At 39.9% G+C, this 23,092-nt stretch overlaps 1 long non-coding RNA gene across 25 annotated transcripts in view; it reads right to left on the reverse strand.

Annotated features, from left to right (window-relative positions):
• LOC102159571 (uncharacterized) overlaps positions 1 to 23,092 on the reverse strand; it is a 595,399-nt gene that overhangs the window by 179,939 nt on the left and 392,368 nt on the right. The window contains exon 5 of one of the 25 annotated variants that reach the window (XR_014839768.1): positions 2,471 to 2,661. The exons of the other annotated variants lie outside the window; for them this stretch is intronic. This is a non-coding gene — a long non-coding RNA (uncharacterized LOC102159571). The remainder of the gene's footprint in view (positions 1 to 2,470; positions 2,662 to 23,092) is intronic. 25 annotated transcript variants of the gene reach the window in all.

Below are 23,092 nucleotides of genomic sequence, written 5' to 3' on the forward strand. Positions count from 1 at the left end.
GTATTTGAGAAGCTCACTCTATGGAGGGAGTAACCTTATTAAAGTGCTTTAATAACACAACAGTCATCGTATTATGTCTGGTTTTGTCCACTTGTGATTCTCCCGGAATACATAATGAATAAGACAATGCCCCTTTCCCAGGATTCTTGCATAAGCAGGAGGATATTTCTAATTAAAAAAAAGGCAGAGTTAGCGCAGCACATGAAATGAACAGAACCATATCTCTAGAAATGCCGAGATTTTTACTATTTGCATTAAGTAATGCTTGTATTTCTCTCTGAATCCAGCCCAATACCCATTACCAATAAGATGAAGATTTAAGATAACTTGGTCAAAAGATGGTGAATTACAACTTTTAATTAAAATGTAGAAAATGGTTGCTTTAAAATAAACATGATAATACTTTCATGATCATTAATTTTTTATGGAGAGAACAACAGAAGCAACCTGAATATTTTAGAATATGACATTATAAAGGCAGGCAAAGGGGGTGTTTGGAAAATTAGGCATGTCCCAGAGAGGAGACTGTGCAACTGCTACTCAGTCTCCTTGGAAGTCCCAGCCGAATACAACTGACATATCTGGATCCATAAGGATTTTTTTACTTGAGCTATTCAGGTAAAGCAAGTGATGACAGGGATGGAATAAGGGTAAGGCAAGCACTGGGGCCTGCACCATTTGTTTACTTTGGAGAGCAAGTCAGTGAATGATAACAGGGAGGAGAAGAGCTGATTTCCTTATGTAACCTATCTCAATATACACAATTTTAATAAATCTAATGTAGAGTTGAGATGGTACTGGTGCCACCTTCTAGACCAAAAGAAGAAATATGATTGAAAGAGAGGTGGCTTTGTGTGTGCTGTTATTCCCTTTACCATATTAGTTCGTAGGATATGATGCAACCCTAATTTCATACTTTCTTCTAATATTCATACCAACTCTGCCCCTAAAGAAATGTTCCATTACTATTATGCCCTCCCCAGCTCAATGCGTGTGCAATCTTATCTCCAGCACATTAATCACAGTGGCTCCTACCAGGAATCACCCTGACCTCTCCTTGCCCATATATGTTCTCTACTGCAATCAGTTCAAGTCCACCTCCTATGTGAAGTCTTCCCTGACTGCTTTATCTTAAGGTCTGGCTTCAAATATTTAAGTCTACTACCGAATTCTTAGGTGAACTTTAGTGGATTCATGGGGAAGACAGAGCTATTCACCCTTAGACAGGGTAGGTATTCTTTTGGGTCAGTTGGCCTCCTTGTCAGTAAAATAAGGAAATAATCATGTCTGCCTTATAAACTATTGTAATAATTGCATGAAATACATATTAAAAAGCATCTATAACAAAGTAGTTTCATATATGTGTTAGTTCTTCTTTCTCTCTTTCCCTCCCTTTCAAATTCAGACATATTTGTGTCTAAGGCCTTCAGATATAGTAGTTTGTTATATTTACTTTCTTATATCTTTCAATTCTTTTGGTTTTGTGGGCCTCCATTCTCCATCATCTTTCCCCATTAGTCTATGATCCCTCAAAGGACAGGATCTTTATGTATGGATTCCCTGCCTCATCTAGTATATGGTCCTATATACAAAGTTAAGATCAATAAATGATTATTAGAAGGGTGAATATTAGTTACTTTCTCTAATGTTTGGGAAATTTTTTAAATTTCCATAAAATAAAAACCCCAAATTAGCAATAGCTGCATCCCATCTTCCCATACCCTGGAACACTCTGAATTTACACACAAAGGGGAGGGATGATTAATGAGTCTGATTTCTTGTTCTGTCCTATCGCCTGAGCAAGACAGCTTCGTATAGGAATAGCTGGTACTAATGAAGTACCACCATGCATTCAATCCCCATGTGGGTGTGTTTACAGACAAAACCTCTCTATGCTAAGGGAATATCTCTTTGTATTTTAGACAAGTATTAACACATAAAAATAAAGAATGCTACTTGTGTAGTGAGCAGTGAGGACCCACACAAACAAGGAAAAAATTAAAATTAAGTCTTAGGCATTACTGATGGAAAGATGGCCTTGTGGTCTTGGTAGTCAAAGGGCAGTGACTTTTCGGCATTTAGTATTGAATTTACAGGCTTCTTCCACAGGTGAAATGGGGTGTGGTACACAAAGGTAGCAGGGCAGAGCAGTTATAAATTTGGCCACTTGGTACCTGATTATTCCTGACATAGTCAAGTTCCACAGCTACCCTCTGCCTCCATTTCCCGACTGGTAAAACCAAGAGGAGCCTCATGGTATTATCACCAGGCACAAAGAGGAAGAAACACATGTAAAGACCTTACAACGGGGCCAGATATGAGTGAGGGCCATGTAGAGACTTGGTATGAAGCTGCAGGATCTGGAACACTCACAAGGATTCTGCAGCCATGATCATTTCTTCTATTCAACCCTTTCCCCCTTTAAAAGGAGCACACCCAAAACAGTATATCCAAGAATCCTGAAACTCACCACCAGACTTCCTTTCCTCTCAGTGGTGGAGGAAGCAAAGAGCAGCAGCAGGAAGTCCTTTCTGCAATCACTTTTACACTTTCAAAATCCAATCAGCATGCATGTGTGTCCCGTTTCCGAGGTGCCCTATGTTCTGAGGATCTTGGAGCTGACGCCTTTAAGTGGCATGTCTGGATTTAGAAAGTCCCAAACTAAAAGCAAAACAGGAGATGCAAAAAAGAGAAAAAGCTTCCAAGAGTGTGATAATGAGACCAAGGAGAAAAGGGGGCCACACTACTGAAATAGTTCCATCCCAGAGATCACCACAAAGCTAGAGCCCTTAAATGCATTTGGTCTTCCAAGTGGACAATTTCTAACAAAGTTGAACTCTCAGAATCAAAACAAAAATGTTGAAATGTTGGCATGCCTTCAGACATTATACATCTGACTAGCAGTGGGAAAAGTTACAATTTTGCCAGTTATGCTGGGAGCTGGCTACATCCTTAAAAGATCTGCAGTATTATGTGTCATCTGATTTTGATGTGATTTCTAGAAAGGGAAAGGTAAGTTAAAAATAGAGATTCCATTCTAAGGCATGTTTACTCTTGCCTTTGTCCAGAGTCCAAAAACGACAACGGCATTCTTCCCATTCACTGCAGCAGCATTGTTTTTACATCAAGTTGGAAACCATGTGTGCTGCCAGAGCACCCCTCCCAAAAGGTAAGCCCACCCTTTCCATCTATCACATACCCTTTGGAGTTTTCTTACTTTTTTCCTTCTTTCACCCTTTGGGCTTGTCGTTTCATGGAGGGAGGAAGATCTACAGAATACCAGCCACGTGGAGTTTTATTCCTTCATGCTGTTTGTGATAAACTTCAGGGGACATATTTAACAGTCAACAAAGAATGCAATTTCTGGGGCCACCCCAGCAGGAGCAGAATATCACTGCTCTTAGAGAAGCCCTGAACTTTAAGACACTGCCAAAGAGTCCAGCTCCAGAATGGGCCAATATATATCTTTCCTGAGGGAAAGGATGCTTCTTGGTGTTCATCTACAGCTCACTCCATGCCATTATCATTGCTATTATTATTATTATCTTGTTATGGTTATTATTGCTCTTTGTTTTCTTAGGAACAATCTTTGGGATGACAGAACTGTTCACCTTCTGGCAGGGTAGTCATTCTTATGGATCACAGGGTATCATTTTGCTGGCTTCTCAGAATTGCTAAATTGCTGAGAAAACCATAGGAGTTTGGGCTTCACGCCTAGAGGAGGCACAGCTGGGGATCGGCTCTGGGTGCATGCCTCCCCCACTCTCCTCTGTCCTTTTGGCCTCATTCCCTACAACCTGGAAGAAGAAGCAAAGTTGCCAGAACCCAGCTTTGTTTTCAAATTCACTTTCACCATTGCTTCTGAGGACCTAATAGGACCCAAGCCTGTGCTTGGGACTGATGGAGATAAGAGAGTCCAAGTTTTAAAAGAAAGTTAAGTTGAGATGCATTAGATTCATACACACACACACACACACACACACACACACACACCATCAGACCTTAAAGAGCATGGGGTAGAAATGTCCTCAAGCTCTCCTGTCCTTAGAAATGGGTTAGAACATCCCTAGCAAAGCCCTAGGGAAAGTGCATTTGCTGGGACATTAACCAAGATATTTGGAGATCTCACTTTTCTGCTGGAAGTAGGAGAGCAGAGACAATTTTAATTGCAGGAAAATGAGCAAAGAAGCAGGTTTTAACTTTCATGCTCTAACAGGGCCAGAGAGGGAGATTACAAGGAAAGTACAAAGGCGAATGCAGGAGGCCGACTTCTGCCTCCCCAGGGAGGAGATGAGCATCGCAGGATTTGCTGCAGAGGCCCACGGCCAGCACAATCTATTAAATAGCTCAAGTTAGTCAATGTGGAAGAAATTTTTAGACACACATGCCCAACCATATGTGCATGGCCAAGATTTAAAATAGAAAAGTGAGAGACTGTTGGATGACTGAGGATTTTTCCCTTGCCAGGAAGTCCTCCTTAAGGATTTCATAGCTTGCAAAAGAGAACTGCTTGCCAGACAAGCCAAGAAAAAGACACAGAAGATTGGGACCTGCTTCCTTAATGATGAAATGTCACACCGCTATGTAAATCAGCCCTAAGAAAAGAGGCAGGCGTGATTAAGATGGCTTTGCAGAAACAAGAGAGGTCTCTCAACATCTCTTCCCTAAACTAATTTAATTCCTCACACCTCAGAGTGGGAGGCACACACTCAACGGGACCTTTTGGGCAATTGCACTGGGCAATAAAGGAACCCCTCTGTCATACAAATTCTATGTGGCAATGAAAGACTATGCTGCATGGCCCCAGTTTGCGAGGGGCAAATTCCCTGTTTGTCAAGTTCTTGGAAGATCAAAGAGCTACATCACTGGGTTTCAGTGTGTGTGTGTGTGTGTGTGTGTGCATGTGCATGAATGTGTTTAGTGTATGTGGAGTGAGATGATGAAAAAATAAGATGGGTCTCATTAGCCACAAGAGAACTAGCTTTATTAATTTTCAGTCACACCAAGTCGATGTTGTTTTAAGTGATATTTATCACCAAACACCCATCTCAGCCAGTCTGTGCCTCAGTTTCTCTCTCAGCCTCCTCCCCTCCAGCCTCTCTCCCTCACCTTTTTCCTGGGGCCTTAGGAAAGAACACAGATGGTACACCCTGCCCCAGCAGGTTGTGAGAACACTGCAGAGCCCACAATGGCCAATGGCCAATGTTTTGTTATGTCATCATTTAATACCCATGGTTGAAAATAGCCTTGTCATTTTTGAGGAAAGGGCGGTCGGGATACAGCATAGAAATTAAGCTATTCTCGCACACCTTCAAAGTTCCAATACTTCATGGCTCTGACTCTTGAGTCATTTGCTGTAACTGATATGTTTCAGAAGAATTGCAATCACATCTTCTAAAAGTTCCATATCCCAGGAAGCTTCCTCCTAAATTGTACCATCAATTTTCAATTTGCTTAGATTCCTATAATTTTATGACTAGAGAGGGCTTTAGAATTGATCTAATCAAATGCTGTCATTTCACAGAAGAGAAAGGTGAGGCCCTGAAATGTTAGGTGGGTTGTTATGGTACGAAGCTACTTGGTAGGTAAGTCCTATGAGTTTTGCAGTCTTTCTAGTCTAGTTTTTTAATACCACACTTAACTTCAGTAGCCTGCTCTGTAATTAACTTCCCCATTCCTAGGAATAATATGGATCTCTCAACCCCAAATCTTCGATCTTTCTGTTTAAATCTCAGTGTACTGAAGGAAGGGTGATCCCTGATGACCCTGGCGGAAGAATAATTTCTTACCAGTAAAAAAAGGGGAGATGTTCAGTGGCAGACGTAAAAACAAACCTGAGTTGCATTAAATATCATAAATATACTACTAATTCATTCCGGGGACCATCCTGTGCTATGCAGAAAGTATGAATATGATGAAAGCCTAGCCCACGGATCACCTGGAGAATATCAGTTAACCATAAGTGTTTCCACACAATAATAGGAATCACTGCCTCATAGGTACTGATGTGCCTACCATATTCCACTACTGGGACCCAACCAAATATCCACCTCCACCATCACCAACCGCCAACTTTGTTATGTCTTCTATGGGAAGCATTAACTAAGTGCCAGGAGTTGACAGTCTTCATTTACATTTGACCTCTAAAAGTGCTAAATGGGTCTTTGGCCCATTTTTCAATTGGGTTGTTGGCTTTTTTGCTGTTGAGTTGTATAAGTTGTTTGTATATTTTAGAGATTAAGCCATTGTCAGTTGCATCATTTGAAACGACTTTCTCCCATTTTGTAAATTGTCTTTTTGGTTTCCTTTGCTGTGCAGAAGCTTGTGAGTTTCATGAGGTCCCACTGGTTTATTGTTGCTTTTATTTCCATTGCTTTGGGAGACCAACCTGAGAAAATATTTGTAAGGTTGATGTCAGAGAATGTTTTGCCTATGTTCTCTTCCAGGAGTTTGACGGTGTCTTGTCTTATATTTAAGTCTTTAAGCCATTTTGAGTTTATTTTTTTTGCATGGTGTGAGGGTGTGTTCCAGTTCCTTTGATTTACATGGAGCTGTCCAGGTTTCCCAGCAACGCTTGCTGAAAAGATTGTCTTTTTCCCATTTTATGTTCTTGCCTTCTTTATCAAAGATTGACCATAGGTGCCCAGTTTATTTCAAGGTTCTCTATTCTATTCCATTAGTCCGTGTGTCTGTTTTGGTACCAGTACCACACTGTCTTGATGACTGTGGTTTTGTAATATTGTCTGAAGTCTGGGAGAGTTATGCCTCCTGCTTGGTTTTTGTTCCTCAGAAATGCTTTGGCAATTCTAGGTCTTTTGTGGTTCCATATAAATTTTTGGATTGTTTTTTCTAGTTCTGTGAGAAATGTCATGGGTAATTTGGTATGGATTGCATTGAATCTGTAGATTGCTTTGGGTAGTATGGCCATTTTTACAATACTGATTTTTCCAACCCAGGAGCATGGAATATCTCTCCATTTCTTTATATCTTCTTTAATTTCTTTGATTAATGTTTTATAGTTCTCAACATATGTCTTTTACCTCCTTGGTCAGGTTTATTCCCAGGTATTTGATTTTTTGGGGTGCAATTTTAAAAGGTATTGTATTTTTGTATTCCTTTACTAATATTTCATTGTTAGTATACAGAAATGTGACTGATTTGCGAATGTTAATCTTATATCCTGCGACTTTGCTGAATTTGTTCATCAGTTCAAGTAGTTTTTGGATTGAGTTCTTAGGGTTTTCTATATATAGTATTCTGGAAACTTCACAGGACTCTGCCAGAGAAAGGGTGTCAGAGATTATGAAGCCCCTGGAAGATACGGCTTAAAATTATCTTAATTACAGTGTCTAACAAATCTTGAGCTCCCAACAAATAATCAAATGTCAAGAGAAAGAATCCCAGCTCTATTTATTGCCCTACAAGTTGCTGTGAAATACTAATGTCAAGTACTACTGATGGTACTTGAATTACTGTATGTACTCAGGTAATTACTGCATGTAATTTGCAAATATGCAACAGCATGTACATTGTAATGATAAGGGTAACAATACAGTTGATAACAACTTAGGCTTGCATAAGATTATTTTGCTTAGAGTTTCAAAGTGTTTCATAAACATTGGCTCATCTATTTTCTGAATACCAATAATGCAAAGTACAGCTGGGGACAGAGAAAGGGAGGGAGTGAAGGATATACCCACACTCTGGAGATGGGCAATCCAGACTCTGACAAAAGTACTGATTTCCCCTGGGTGACACAAAGCCAGAAAGAGACCCGGGAACATGGACCCCATTTTCGGGTGCAGAGCCTGCTGCTCAGAACACAAGCCTACCCCAGCTGAGCTCTCCAGTTTACGGTATGAAGTTTATGACACGGCATTACCCAGGCACTTTAGAGTGTCAATTTCCTTTACAATTTAAGAAAAAATATCATTTCGAAGGAGGAAAAATTTATGCTTGTGCACTAAGAGCGCTCCTGTCTGCTCACCCTCTTGGGATAAGAGTTGGTTTCACCTGAACAGAGTTGCAAATATGAGGCACACACTCTGGGCTGAGAAAGCCGTGGGGTTTGTTTTTAATTTAAAGAATGGCTCTGATTTGGCTACACATTTTAAGCAGGCACTGTATAATACAAATCCACTGAATTCACTCAGACAGGAACAAGTTATGCCATCCTAATACTGTCTAGAAACCAGATGTATAGTTACTGTTTTCTTTCTCTTTCCTTTTTTTTTTCCCCTTGCCATACAAAATTAGTTCCTTGGATACCGAGATTCTAGAGGCTCATTGTCTTGCAAAATATTCAGGTGCTTCACGATGATCTACAATAATAAACCTCCAGTGCTATAGCAAAACACAGATAAAAATGTGGAAATATATATATGCATGTATACATAAAATGAAATATAGATGCGGTGTGAGAGAGTGAAATCACCAACACAAAGAGGAAGCAGGTAGGGAGGTGGGGGATAGCTTCCCTTCCAATCATGTGAACTGAAAAATAGAATGGATGCTCATTAAAGTAGTTTACCAGGACTCCAATTTGTTCTGTGATTAAGAGGTATTGGTTGGAGGAGATTGGTGAGGGAGATCAATATACTTGTCTTCATTCTTAATTCTTCTTTAATGTCTCTGTCTCCACGGGGCAGCTGAATCAGAGATGTAGAGTCAATCTTTATCCACCAGGGGGCTGCACTTCAGGGGGAAAAACAAAACTCAACCCAAAACACAAAGACGGTTTGGGCTTCAGCAGATAAATCAGATTGACACCCGGGTCTCTCTATCCTCAGTCTCTCAGCTTTTGTTCAAGTGTTGTCATGTTTCTGGCTCATAGATGTGACAGAGTTGCACCAAGGAGGATATAGGGAGTTGGGGGTGGTGGTGAGGGTAGGGAGTTACTCCTTGATCTTAAAGGAGATGACTGTGTAGAGTACCTGACACCTGTCTCTGCAACTCAAGCGAAGCGGAGTGCTTAGGTAAATACCAATGGTGCTCTCATCTGAGGCTCACAGTAATGAGCTCCACCTTCCTCTCTCCAGTTCTCCCAGTTCAGCCTCCCTGGAAGTGGTTCTTAGCCATGGGGGGATTCCGCCCATGAGGGCACATGTCAGGAGACACTTCAATTGTCAAAACAAGGGGACGAGTACTACAAGCATCTAGATGATAGGGGCTGGGGGTGTTGCTAAACATCTTTCAGTGCCCCGGATAGCCCCCTCCTTCCTCCAGCAAAGAATAATCCAGCTTAAAATGTGGGTAGTGCTGAGGGTGAGGAGCCCTGCTGGCATACCTTCGATTGGTGACACAGCTCCTGAACTCTGGATCCTTGACCCAGAACTGTTGTAACGATCTGAAATCAGAAATGTAGACTTTCTCCTGCTACCCAGTGTGTTCGTTGCATAGATTTAAGCATAGGTCCATGCTCTGTCACATCTTCTCAAAAAGAGTTGGAGGTGGTTGATTCAGGGGAATGGGAAGGGGTTAGAAGGGTAAAAAGAAGATGACTTTTATTGCTGTTATAAGCCTCTTGTGCCTACACTTTTTATTTGTATAACAAAGGCTAAGTGTTCACTAAACCTGCCTTTTCTACTTTCTGGACAGCTGGATGGCCATGTGACTGAATCTTAGTCAAAAAAAAAAAAAAAAAAAAAAAACAAACAAAAAAAAATGCAAGGGGAAGTAATAGTGGAATTTCTAGGTCTGGCTCATAAAAATGTATCACATGATTATTTATCCTCACTCTTTCCCTGACTCCTGGCCATACACCAAGGTCCCAGCAAAAGAATCCAAGGCTAAAAGGAGATGGCGGTTCCACTAGATGGAAGGAGCCTTAGTCCCTGAGGGACCATACTGAGGACTTGTTAACCAACAACACTTGCATTTGGACTTTAGATTAATCAGAAATAAAATAAGCCACTGAGCATTGGGGATGGTTGCATCTAGCATTACTTAGCCTAAATTAATCCAATATGCATGTATCATTCTAAGTTTAAAATTATAATTCAAATACAAATAATGAAGATTTAGTTTATACATTTCTGTGGAAAGCATGTTGCTGTCAAGTTTCTGTTCTAGACTTTCTATATTACCACTGAAAATTTTTTTTCTAAGACTCTATCGCTTTCTACCTTAAAGCACTTCAGTGGCTTCCTGGTGCACTTAGTGTAATATTTTAAAATTCGTATCATGATTCACAGGGTCCTTCACAATTGCAAAAGAACATAGTGTTTGAAGGAGGATAACAGGGCTGTGGTGATGAAAGGAAGACCTTTGCCTTCCATTATGAGGTGTAGGGCCCAAGTATCCCTTTCCATTCGGCTAGCAGCTGGAGTGTAGGCTCAGACAATCTAATGTTCTGACTCAATATTTTAAATCTTAAGGAAGCCAGCCTGGAGAATGGGACAGCAATGGCACCCAATGTCCAAGACAGTAGTGGCAATGGGAGGTACCTCCCGCTCTGTCCCTGCAACAGGGATTCATCTCGTGTTACCATTTAGGTCCTCCCCATTTCTGAATTTGAACTTGGCTATTAAGTTCCCCATTGATTCTGTGAGTAATTATCAATTTATCAATTTTTTTTCTGCTCCTATTAACTAATTTTAGAATTTATTGCTTGTAGGCAAAATCCTTGAATAAGAAGGTATGTGTCCTCACCTCCAGGACTATAAGTTCCATGAGAATAGGAAATGTGTCTGTTTTATTCAACAATATATCTCCACCTTGCTACATGGTGTCTAGTACACAGTGAAGCTGATTAAAAATTTTGAATGAATGAGTGAATATCAGGCAAAATTTATATATAAGCATTGTTCCCAGAGGGTTTTATCCTTCCACTTCAAAATCGATATTTAATAAACTGGGAGGTTAGTAGTACAAAGAAGCTAGGATTGAAGGGGAGGGAAATTGATGCCCGTGTGATGAGAGAGAGAAATATACTGGGAGGAGGAGGTGGTGATTAAAGGTTGTATGGGAGAGATTCATTTGTGCCGTATATTAGATTCCGGATATAAGTGGTATCTGTCCTACTCTTTCTGACTTACTTCACTTAGTATAAGAGTCAGTAGTTCCATCTATGTTGCTGAAAATGGCATTATTTTGTTCTTTTTTATGGCTGAGTAGTATTCCATTGTGTATATATACCATATCTTCCTAATCCATTCATCTGTCGATGGACATTTAGGTTGTTTCCATGTCTTGGCTACTTTGAATAGTGCTGCAATGAACAAACGGGTGCATGTGTCTTTTTAAAGGAAAGTTTTGTCTGGATATATGCCCAAGAGCGGGATTTCCGGGTCATATGGTAGTTCTATATTTTGTTTTCTAAGGTACCTCCATACTGCCTTTCCACCAAAAAGGAAATCATGGACTTGGAGAACAGACTTGTGGTTGCCAAGGGGTAGGGGAAGGGAGTGGGATGGACTGGGAATTTGGGGTTAATAGATGCAAACTACTGCCTTTGGAATGGATAAGTAATGAGATCGTGCTGTATAGCACAGGGAACTATATCTGGTCACTTATGATGGAGCATGATAATGTGAGAAAAAGGTGTATATATGTATGTGTGACTGAGTTACCTTGCTGTACAGTAGAAAACTGACAGAACACTGTAAACCAGCTATGACGGAAAAAAATGAAAATCATTAAAAAAAAAAAAAAAAAGGTTGTATGGGAGACTTTACCTCTATTGCCTCCTGCTGGACAGTGATGGCAGTGCAATAATTATAGCTTCCACCTAATTGCATGCAAGTATCTCTCTTCCCCATATTGTCAGGCATGTGTCTGCTTCCCAAAATATGAAAGCTGGGTATTGGAGAGGCATAAAACATAGGTTCCCATCCTGAAAAGTGATGCCACCTCTTTAACTCAGTGTCCTGGCTCCACCTGCTTCAACTACCTGGCAGACCAGTTTTGAGAATCCAAGAAATAATACATTTTGTAATGCTCTATGTATGGAAGGACCATTATGTGCACAATTCACCTTGGGAATAGCAACAAAAATCTCAAAGGAACACCTCCATCTCTCAAGAAAGCAGTATGTCTTTCTACAAGGCAGGGCGCAATGCCAGTTTACATTTTAATATTTTTCTTCCCTATGTAGAAATCAGCCATTCTTGTTAGAATTGCTACCCAAGAGGGGAACTAAATCATTTTATGAAGGTATCTCTAAAAGAAGGAGAGTTTGTGCAGAATCAATGAGGAAAGGAATCCACATGAGATTTAGACGGTGGAAATGTTCATGGAAATCTCAGAGAAGCTTTGCATATAGTTGGTGATACAGTGGAGCTGAAGCCAAGTTTTCTGGAGAACTTCTTGCTCTCTCATTTTTTTCATTCAGGAGCAAGCCCATGAATTTGCTAATGAGGCATAATAATCACTGCAGACAGAAGCTACTTCTGATTTAAAATTCTTGTGGAAGAGACTTTAGCCAGCATGGCAAATCCTGGTAATTTCCATCACAGGGTAAAGTAAGCACTAGAGATGCCACTTCTTGGAGATGGAGCAAAGGCCAGCCTATACTTTGCAATTTCAGTCTCCAGAAGGATTTTGAAGCTGACTTTGCTTATACAAGCACATGAGCTCTCCATCTGATGCTTATGCCTAAAGTTCATTTATAGGATTTGTTAAATTCTATCATTGGACATAAACTTAAATTTTGACTCCCTTCAAAATGTAAAAAGGCCAAGGACAGAAAATACTTTCTGCAGGGCAATTTTTTTTTTTTTTTTTTTTGATGCACCAGAGAATGACTCTGCAAAATCTGGGTTCTGATTCTGATTCTATCCCTAAACTACCTTAACCATAACCACACTGGAAGTCATTTTCTTTATCTGTAAAATGAGAGTCTTAGAATAGAATGGGTGAATTTCAAAGACTCTCCAGCAGTAGACTTCTCTCCTTTAATTCTTTAATTCATCAATTTAAGAATCAATTTAATTCTTCATAAATGTTCAGTAGATAAACACATAAGAATAGAAGCACCTCCCTGCTCAGAGCACAGGCTAGGAATTGTGGACAGCAGTGTACTAGCTAAACTCAGCACTGAACTTCAAAAAGCTGTAGAAGTGGGAACTCTTATTGTCTTTAGAGAGAGAAGGGACTGGTAGTATATGAGGATGGAGTGAAGAGGACAACCAGTAAGTGTGGGAAGGCATGCTTAGTCTTCTTTACAACTGAACCTAATGTAGGCTCTGGCTGCCACTGAAGCAAATGGTGGTTTGGCATCCTGGACATTGAAGATGGATAGATGATGAGCCATCAGCAAGAACTGAGCAGGTGAAGGTCCCAACAACCACCTGTGGCTGGCTGGACAACCTGATAAGAGATATCTATGACATTTTTAGAGACTTGGAAGTCTCTGTATGTGATGCAAGGTCGGATCTAGCTTAAACTTCTGAGTTTGCCCACTGGCTGCAGATCAGTAGCTCAGCCAGCTTAGTTAATGGTGGGGCGAGGGAGGGGATTCGGTGTGCAGGGTCAAGACAGGGAGGACCACAGTGGGTGCAGAGACCTGGCTCTTTTCATGGTCCCCATGTAAATTCCCTTCAAGCATCTCTCCCTCCAAGAGATGAGCATAATTATCATATTGATCAAACCATCAATGAAGAGAAAAAGAAAAAAATAAACTTCCCATGCTGAAATGTGTGGTCAATTTGGGGGCCAAGATTTAAAACTGTATCCTCAGACTAAGTTCAAATCTGGCCAAACATGATGCTTCCATTTGAAAGTTTCAACCAGCTGGGGAAAGAAGTTCTAACTTCAGAAACTCAAATGCACTGATTAAAAGTGAGTGCCACAAACACACACTCCAATATCATCAAGAGCAAGTCAGAACCCACACCCGAGTTAACAGGAAACTCGGTGGAGGAGAGTCAGAGTCGCCACTGAAACAAAAGCCTGTGCTCTGAATGCCTGCTCAGCAGGCAGTGCTCGCCTTTTCAATGGGACTCGCTCTTTGATGTGTGTTTTTTAACCGCAACTTTCATGTGGTGATGGAAGAAGCTAGGAGCAAGGTGGTAGCATTATGTGAAGACCAATGCTTTCAAATGCCCTTTGCCCTTCAACAGCACCAGGCAGACAAAGAAGAACCACATAGCCCCGAGAAGCCTACCTGTTTTTTAAAGAATATCTGTGCTAGCAGAATCTAACAGGGTGAGAAGGAGCACGATCTTCAATGGCAGAAAAAAAATTTGGTGGGGCCACTTAGAAGGAGAGATTCGGCTTAAAATAAGAGTTCACTTACAGCTTCATTTGGATCATAACCCAGATTAAAATTATTTCTGTCCAATTAGCTTAAAATAAAATATCCCTGTGTGGGGCAGGTCTTTCACACATTTATTTTCAGTAGAAGTTACAGGACGTGGAGCCTTGGGAAACTATACAGGTATGGCTTATTCTGCATAATACAAACATTCCTGGGAAAGTTGAGTGAAGGTGAAGCAGTATTTTTATAAATGAGGTACACGCCTTTTAAAAGCATGTCACTAAAAACTATTTTTTGATAGGTAAACAGAGCTTTTGATACTTCTGGGTTTGCCTAATGAGGTTGATTTAGCCTGAGGGATTTGATCCCACTGTTTGGGATATGCTTACAGCAGTAAGTTCCTACATGGGAGCTTTAAAAGCTGTTCTGGATCAGCCTACCCAAAAAGGCCACAAGAGGAATGAACCAGAAAAGCACCTAATACCATTAGGTAGGGACAGGTCACTAGGAACTCTGAGCTGCTCTGTGGAACCACATATTATAGGGCATTTTCTAAAACTGGGATGGAGCTGACTATTCTCAGGAGTGACTAGAAGTATCATGTTCCCAGAGCAAGATGGGATGTGATTCTAGATCACATTTCCACAGAGCCTATGTTCCACTGAGAGCCAAGGGTTCGGAAGGTGGTGGTCAAATGGGGTCCCCTTAGCTGGGGTGAGCAAAGAGCCTCTCATGTGCTCAGGAGGCACAAGAGCTGGAAAGCAGCTATTCAGAGCTGGACTGGGGAGAAAGCCAAATAAGTAGGAGGAAGAGAAGATGAGGAAGAAGAAAAGGAAGACTGGGAGAGGAGGAGGTAAAGAAGCAGCACTCTTCAATAAATAGTGGTGAAGGCTCTTCAGTATATAGTGGCAAAGGCTAAAAGGACACAAGACTAAATTCACAACCTTTTCAAGGACTGGTTGCATATGAAATCATTAATCACGTCCAGGATGTTATTATTTGGTGCCTGCCCACATACCTTGAACTACACTCTATCCCTTGAAACTGAATGAATGTATTTTTAGAACAAATACAAGGACAAAACAACTTTTTTGCAGAAATTTGCAAAATGAGTCACCGAGAGGTGGCTAACGGAAAGTTGAAAATGTATTTTTAATATTTCTCCATGTTTATAATGTTTAGTAAGGCATTGCTGATATTGAGGTGTAAAGAGACTTTACAGGTGCCTAGAACACACTTCCATTGCTTTGATGACAGTAGCCTTACACTCTGCACACCTCTATGATGGCATCAATCCCATCCTATTATAGCAGTTTTCACCATCCTCACGCATGGAGCACTATAGCTGGCTCCTGCACCCTGGCTTCAAGGCACCACCCCGGTTCCCACCGGCCCCACAGTGGGGTTGCTTGGACATTCCCAGTTTGTTCTTGCCCTCACACCCAGACACCAGCTGCTTTTTCATCTGGAATGCCTCTTCCTACCCTACAGCTTCTGGGCAACTCTGACTTCACTTCTGAAATACATCCAGTTTCCAGCTTCCTGAGATGAACTCCCTCCCTCGTAAAGGACCCTCTCTATACTTCCTCAGCCCCCAGAAGTTGCTCTCCCCCGCAACCAGTGAGAGAAATTACAACTGCCTCTTTAAGTGTCTGTCCCTAGTCACTCTGGGGGCCCTCTGAGGGCAGGGAGTAGACTTGGTCTATGTTGTCCCAGTGCCCATCCCAGTGCCAGGCAGGCACTCGCGTGCTCAGAACATGATGCCACCAAGGAGCCAGCAGGTGGTCTCCACTGCATCCCTTTGTCTTCCTGTCAGAGGCACCATCTGACCCAGGCTGACATGTTTTATGGTTCAAAAGCATGGACGCAAGCAGTATGACAAGTTTTTCCGTCTTTTCTGCCACTGTTTGATAGGCTGTACTCTGAAGAAGACATCCCTGAGGGTTATAGAAGACCAGCCACCTCCCACCCAAATGAAATGTCCACATAAACTTTATATTAAGTTACACAAAACTAGTTTCTTGTAGTTTGAGTAGGAACAACTAAGGAGAATTTCATTTTATGGTGAGTAGTGTATATATAGAGACATTTAGGGGTGCACCAGTGCCCCACAGGGTCCCCAAACTCTTGGCAAATCCACAGAGCGAAGCTACCAGGGGAAAGTGGATATTCTCTTTGTTTAAGGACCATCCTCTAGCTAAAGGGCACTAACATCCTCAAGGCTCTTGTGTAAGCTCAAGGAGTCAGTGCCTTGTGGACAGCAGATCTTTAAAATACTGGGCACCTCCGAACAGAAGTCTCCTTCAGGACAAGGGGTACCAACTGTGCAAAAGTCTGCTGCCTACTCAGGACACACTGCACGCTAAAAACAAGCATATAAGAGCTCTTCTGCCTTCATGAAGACGGTAAAAGCAAGAAAGTGGATTAAATGGACGAACAACATCCTACTTCAGATTTGGATATTATATTGTCTTCAGTGAAGTGTTTCTAATGTTCTCGAGGCTTGCAAATAATGAAAAGGGTACCCCCCATTGAAATCCAAGTAAATATGCTGTAATTGGTTTAGAGTGCCTTTAATACTAGTGTTCTCACATTTTAAAACTCCTTTTTCCAAGTTTCAATAACATGTTCTTGAAAGATATCCTCTCTAAGTAATTCTTTGTCCTCAGGAAAACACTCAAATCACTTTTCTAAACTGATGGTCTGGCATCCTTCCAGAACTGATTTAGAAGTTATGGCTCACACCCCATGTCTCAGTCTTCTAACCTTGGCACATTCTGAAGTCCCAGGAATAGGGTTGGCAGTTGGGAAGGATGGCTATAAAAAGAGAGAGCTGCTTCTATCTAGTTCTGTTTAGCAACTTTTGCTTTCATGAAAATCCTAGAGAGTCAAGAAGACATTGCCAAGATACCTACGGGATCTCACTAACCTGTCCGATCATTCCCTGTGCCATCACCCTCCAAACAATTTCAATCAGTATAGTGCTTGGTAGTTGGTGACTACTTGCTTGTTCATTGTCTTACTCGATTAATATCATAATCATTGGGAAAATACGCAGAGCAAATATTATTACCCCCACTTGATAGATAAAGATACTGAGGCTCAGAGGGAGGTGTGTTCAAGATTACCCAGCTAATTAAATGCCTCAGCTGAGAAAGAAACTCGGTCTCCAGGCAGCCAGTTTGGTTCTCTTTCCACTGTTCCATGCTCCCTCCTGAAAAGACTTTAGCTCCAGCTCATCAGTTTCCAATCTGCTTCTGAGGATGGCTAGAGCGCTCACAGCACTGGTCATACCAGACCAAAGAGAAGAAATCATGGTTACTATGAGCAATGCCACCTCCAAGTAGAATTTAAGCAGGCATGGGTGGAGAGAGCAATAGAGGAAAAAGCCCCTTTTACCACAGCATCTTACAACTTCAGCACAAGCACTCATCGTTTTCTCTAATGTGCAATTTCTCTCAAAGCTCTTTGGAGTTAGGGGTTTGTTTTGCCTACTGTGAGAAAGGCATCCACCAAACTAAATTGGGCCCTCAGGCATGCACCCAGCTTTCTGAGAAGCCAGTACTGTTTAGATGGAGTCCTTCCATGCACATCTCCCAGGACGGTTTTAGACAGCCTATGAGTATACTTTATTTCCTTTAAAACAAGTAACCTAGAAAATGAAATAACACATATTAGATTAAGCTCTGTCCCATTTGGCTAATTCAGAAGTTAATGGAAGGTCTCTTTCGGTCATTGGTATTGGCAGAGACACATTTAGTGAAACTCTCGTGGGAACCTCACACAGGTACAGTAGCAGCTCTTACCCATAAATTAAGACTGGCACTTAAAGGCAGCTTTTTCCTCTCTAAGAGGGTGCCATTCAGGTTTCTCTTGACAAAGGATTTGCTTAGGAAACTCGCCCCAAGATACAAAGAGTAAGAGAGAAGGGGCAGGGGAAAGAGGTAAGGAGAGAGGTGAATGTTGGGTAGGGGGAGTGATATCTTTGAAACTGGAATGACACAGAGTGAGGATGGGGCAGATCGTATACAATGGGGTGCCCACTGTGTATGAGGATTATGACAATGAAAAATTAATTTCACCTTTTTAAATCATGTACAGGGCCCAGCACATGGATTGTTTATATTGGAGATGTAATACAGAACACTGATTTATAATCATTCCCCAACATAAATGTTAACTTTAAAAACAGAATAAGCAATAAAAAATTAAGCTTGACTATTTCATGACTTTAACCCCAGTTCTTGTACTAAGCAAATATATCCAGAATAAAATCATTCCCTGAAAACACATTCTATCTAATCATTTCTATCATCTTCTGTTCTGACATAGAATTGATGAAGCTATTCCACCTGTCTGACACTTTTCCAGGAGTGAGTTTCTTCAGAAAAGAATAAAAAATTCAGAGTCCTCCTTACCTCCTTCTCAAATGCATCCTGAACCAACCCACCTTGCCAAGCAACTGATTCATATTATAAACTGTTGTATCATTTTATGTCCTATCTTTGTATTTATATTTTAAAATGGAGAAGATCTGTATGTAGATTTATTATTGTATTATGTTACTATTTTTCTCTATCTTGGCATCAGGGCAATGCTGGCATCTATATAAAACTAGGTAGTTTTTAATATTTTTCTATATTAGGAACCATTCTTAATTAATTGGCCTTTGAAGTTTTCAAGGCTTGTTTTAGTACTAATACTTTTATTACATTAATCACTTTTAAAAATTGTATTTAGTTACTTAGTTTCATCTATTGCTTTAATTATTTATTTCCAATTATTCTCAAACAATTTTGGTAATTTATATTTTTTCAAAATACTTTCATTTCACTGAAGTTTTCTTTCTCTCTTTCTTTCTTTCTTTCTTTCTTTCTTTCTTTCTTTCTTTCTTTCTTTCTTTCTCTCTCTCTCTCTCTCTCTTTCTTTCTTTGTCTTTTTAGGGCTGCACCCTCACTATATGGAGGTCCCCAGGGTAGGGGTTGAATTAGAGCTGTAGCTGCTGGCCTACATCACAGCCACAGCAACACCAGATCCAAGCCTCATCTGCAACCTACACCACAGCTCATGGCAATGCTGGATCCTTAACCCACTGAGCAAGGCCAGGAATCTAACCTGCATCCTCATGGATGTTAGTCAGATTCATTTCCCCTGAACCATGATGGGAATTCTGCAGTTTTCAAATTTATTGGAACATAAATTTGGATTATGATTTCTTTTATGATTTTATTGTCACTAAATATATTCTAAAATTCATGCTTCCATTTCTAATTTTGTTTTTGGCTTCCCCCTTTATTGCAACTGACAAGGTTTTACCAGTCAATAAAATAATTTATGAAATAAATTAATAGAAAGTTTGTTATATATGTAAGTATACTGAATATTAATACATAAATATGATTTATATGATAAATGTAATATTACATTATTACATGTTGAAATAAAATAATTTTTCCTAATACCTGGATGTAATTAATCACTTTTAGTATTTTAAGTTTCTGATTCTTTCATTGTTTTTATTTTTTTACTTTCTCATGATTTAATATTTGTTTAGTTTTACTTCTAAGTCATTTGTAATCATTTTTTCTTTACTTCCCCAAGGCACTGAAAAATTGAAGGCTATTACTTCACCTCTGAGTATAGCTTTGGCTGACTCATATATTTTGATATGTAGCATTCTCATATTATTGTTTACTGAATCATACACAATTTTATTTTTCATGTCATTTGAACCATAAGTTATGTTCAATTATCTGAAAATACAAAAGTAATTTTTTAAACACTACATAACAGCCAGACAGAAAATAACTATTTATTCTTAATAAAATTAATTCCAACTAAGAGAAGGATTTTTTTTTTTTACCATTATATGTTACTTATTAACATCTCAGTTTTCAGTTCTGTCTAAATGTACATTCAAACAATATCGTATTTTGACTTCTTGGGAGTTTGGGAATAAGTGCTAGAGTACAGAAATTAAGAAACCAAAAGCTTCAAAGAGAAATTTCTAAGTATAATATATTTTACTAAATCTCCCAATGAAAACAAAAAAATGGGCCAACAACTTTCACATATTCTTATAATAAAGAAGAGTAAGCTTGTTTTAAATAGAGAAATGTAAAGAAGAGTAGCCAAAAAAAAAAAAAAAAAAAAAAGAAGAATGAAATGAAGGTCTCTTTCCTGTGTGGGCATTTATGCCCAAGTGATACAACATAGCTTCAAAATGAGTTCTTAAAAAAAACATATGAGCTTTTATATGTTTTTCTTTATTATTTTCTGCCTTCCTCCCTCATTTCTTTTACTTCCTTTCTTCCTTCCTTTTCTTCCCCACATTCCTTCCTCCCTTCTTCAGTAGCGTTCACAAATCACTTTCAGTGAGGAGAGCTGACATCCTTCGTTGGATTTGGGGTCTGATTTATGTAAAAGAATCAGCTGTGTCCACCCACCTCCCACTCACAATCTGCCACTATTCTAGTCATCAGAAATAGAGTCTCCATCATTCCCTATATGGAATGGAATCTCTCCTTTTCTCAGCATAAATTCTGTCTTAACAGCATAGTCACAATTCAACTAGGAAGCAGGTTACCTCCCTCCCACTCCACTTGGGATGGATGATTGCTATAAAATATTGAAAATTAGTACAAAAAATTGACACTGCTTTAAAATCTTGCAAGGAACTTTGAACAATAAGTTAGAAAGGAAATGGTTTAATTGCAATATGCCAGGGAATCAAATGCTTCTTAGGCACAAAAGCAACTGTTAAGGAACAGAACTCCAGCGAAAGCAAAACTAAGGGTTGGTTGAAAAGCAGAAAGCTGATCCTACAGCCTCTTCAACCTCAGGTCTCTACCACTGGACAGCACCTTGCAGGGCAGTCTTGCAGGTTAGTAATGAACTCACTTTACACACAAAGACTATAAGCTCTACACAGATAAAATGACTTTCCCAAAAGTCAGAGCTGTGATTTGGGTCCAGGTCTTCAGATCACAAACAGCCCTACCACATTGCAGGTGCACCTGCTGCCTTTTAAGATTCTGCTCCACCAGAAAAGATTTATTTCCTGGGCCCTCGTGCAAATGCACTTCTCTGTCTTTAGACCCTGGTCTAACTGCTGCAGACTCGGGAGAATTCTATCTCTCTATTTCATGCCATGTGCTTCAATTCCATGTATTGTAGGAGGCCATGTCTCATCTTTGCCACATGTCTTTCTATATGATGTCAGCTTCCTCTATTCTTCCCTCACTATGGTGCTGACTTGGCAATGAAGCACACTTTGGCTTTTGATTGTAAGTGGCTTGGGGGCAGATGCTGCAGGGTTCCTGCAGAGTGGATACAGTGCATCAGTGGAGTGGTATACCATAAACCCCAGAAACCTTTAGTTATTGAAGAGCAGCATATGAGGAAAAAAAGAGAGTACTGAGAAAGAAACTAAGAAGCCAGTTAACTACAATCTGTCAACTAAGATTGCCCATCAGAAATGCCAAGGAAACTGTTTGGGGGCAAATATTCCAAGACACTATCTTTCCTTAAGAATTCACTTCCAATAAATCTGTTTTTAAAATTCCAGTTCTTGTCGTTTGTACCTTTATCCCACACAAACACATTGCCTAACGTCAACAAAACTTCCCTACAGGATTATTCTCAGTATCTCCCACTAATTAGGTGGATTTTGAGTGAGGATTTAACCTGAAAATGTTATTAGAATCTGAAACTTCCTTTCATATGCTTTTTTTTATTGTACTCTGGATTTTCCAATTTTATGTGCATATTTTAATCAATAGTTTAATATTTACATAACGTTTGAGAGACTGAATCGTTTTTGTGATTTTCTCCCAGAAGTCAATGACAGTTTTCTTGCACTTTTAAAGTATCCACAATACACATTAGTTATATGTGTTATTTGGTATATTTCCTTGCTCAGGGAATAAAAGAGAAAAAAATTTCTCCATTTTTTTCTAAAAATTGCATTTGCTACATAGGCACAACCAAATATGTCAAAAATTTACATAGTTCTAAGAGATCCATTCTGTGTTTACTTGCCCAAACTACCCCAATCATTATTCTATTGAAAAACATTTGTTTTGAGAGATTTCTGACATCTTGGTAATCTGCATTGTTCTTCTTCCATATCTGTGCCAAGTTAGTAGGCAAAGGACCTAATTCCCTATGAAGCATATTATCTGAAACTTACTATCTGTATATGCCACAATGTTTAATTTTTTTCTGTTTCTCCTCATCCTCTTTGTTGATACCTATTTTTAAAAGTCATTATTGCCTTCCAGCTGTCCAAATTATATTTTCATTTTCTCTTAAAAACTGACTTAAAGCAGGAGGTCAATATCTCAGCCATCATTAATTTCACGCCCTCCTCTTCTCATTTATTCACTGGTCTTTTTTCTCTTGAGGATCCTTTTTTATTTTTCCCCTTGATACATTTATAAAAGAGCTCCTTCCTCCATCTAACCTCTTTCACTAGCAATATCTCAGTTCCCACTTTTGCACTCCTTATCTTTTCTTTGCTAACTTTAAGTCGTTCTGTCTATTTTTATATAGTTCCTGCCTTCTCCACTCCCAGGGCAATTGTCCTGTTATACATGGAGCCTGAGCTGCCATAGGGGATGACAGACTGTATTTTTACTAGAATTCTGGGGGCAGAGGGGCCCAGTAGCCCCCATACTCTGTGCCATTCTCTCACTGCCATGGAGTAACAGAGGCTTTTGCACTTTAATTATATTGTCTTGGGCTACTTCACACCTACCTCCAATTATGAATCTTAATACTTACTCTCATTGTATCATACATATTAGATTTCTTCCCAATGTGTTTTTCAACTAGAAATAGTACCTTGTAGGGTTGTTATCAATGATCACATTTCTAAATAGGCAGTAGAGAGAA

The sequence above is a fragment of the Sus scrofa genome, chromosome 3 (genome assembly GCF_054392235.1).
Source record: "Sus scrofa isolate SSC_HxYL_T2T_F1_AM1 chromosome 3, Sscrofa_HxYL_maternal_Yorkshire_Landrace_v2.0, whole genome shotgun sequence".
In the NCBI taxonomy this organism is placed as follows: domain Eukaryota; kingdom Metazoa; phylum Chordata; class Mammalia; order Artiodactyla; family Suidae; genus Sus; species Sus scrofa.